The sequence below is a fragment of the Heterodontus francisci genome, chromosome 28 (assembly GCF_036365525.1).
Source record: "Heterodontus francisci isolate sHetFra1 chromosome 28, sHetFra1.hap1, whole genome shotgun sequence".
NCBI classification, from domain to species: Eukaryota; Metazoa; Chordata; class Chondrichthyes; order Heterodontiformes; family Heterodontidae; genus Heterodontus; species Heterodontus francisci.
Genome location: NC_090398.1, coordinates 62,313,381 through 62,314,340, shown reverse-complemented (window position 1 = coordinate 62,314,340; position 960 = coordinate 62,313,381). Strand labels below are relative to the sequence as shown.

The 960-nt window shown below is 42.5% G+C and overlaps 1 non-coding gene across 1 annotated transcript; it reads right to left on the bottom strand.

Annotated features, from left to right (window-relative positions):
- Nucleotides 1–389: 389 nt before the first annotated feature.
- Nucleotides 390–471, bottom strand: trnas-gcu (transfer RNA serine (anticodon GCU)). The gene has a single exon. It is a non-coding gene; the product is annotated as a tRNA-Ser (tRNA).
- Nucleotides 472–960: the final 489 nt, after the last annotated feature.

The following is a 960-nucleotide window of genomic DNA, read 5'->3' as shown; positions in this document are numbered from 1 at the left end:
CCTCATTTCAAACTCCATCTGCCAAAGCATTGCTCACTCACTTAATCTATCAAGAAGATTTGAAAATAAATTTCTTGCCAAAGGATAATTTTCTGCATCTGCTCCCTCGCCATTTGCTTTTCCCATTTGTCTTTCACTTGGTGCAAATCGAGAGAAAGTAAAGATGGAAGGAAGGAGGGGAGGAAAAATCCTGCTCTGTTTCGTGATCCCTATTTGATCTTCATTCCAGTGCAGTTTGGGTGAAGAATTCCAATTGTCTGTCTCAATTTTAATAAAGTATAACCAATTCTGGAATCACTGACTGGACATGGACAAGAACAGGTTTTGAGGCTGACTTCACACATAAACTCCCCCAACATAAATAATACACTAAACAGTTCATAGACTAGCGACAAGGATGGGATTCGAACCCACGTGTGCAGAGCACAATGGATTAGCAGTCCATCACCTTAACCTCGCGGCCACCTTGTCAGTTGCAGGAGCATAGTTGTCACATTCAGCACAGTTTCTGGCTGTGCAGCCAGCTGTGCAATGATGGAAATATATCTTCTGCAAGGAAATGAAGTTGGGAATGGAGCGGTGTGAAACATTTCCAGACCATGTCCAACACGTTTCTACTCGGTGTGAAAACCCACCACGGAAAGACTGGAACATACAATCATTTCAACACATCATGATTAACATCACTCAGACACCTGAACCATTAGGTCACTGACGAAGTCATGATGACCGAATTACTCATGAAATGACAACTGAACCAACTGACTGGAAGAATTGCTTAAACTCCACATGATCAGCGAGGCACAGCCTCAGGCCGACTTGTCGGGTGGTGTAAACAGATATCACTGCTTCTGATCTTCACCAGAACAGAGAGTGAGATGTAACATTGATCATCAAACAGACTGTGAAAGCAGACAACAGAATAAAACACATGGAGAGACACTGTGGAATAACAAATAA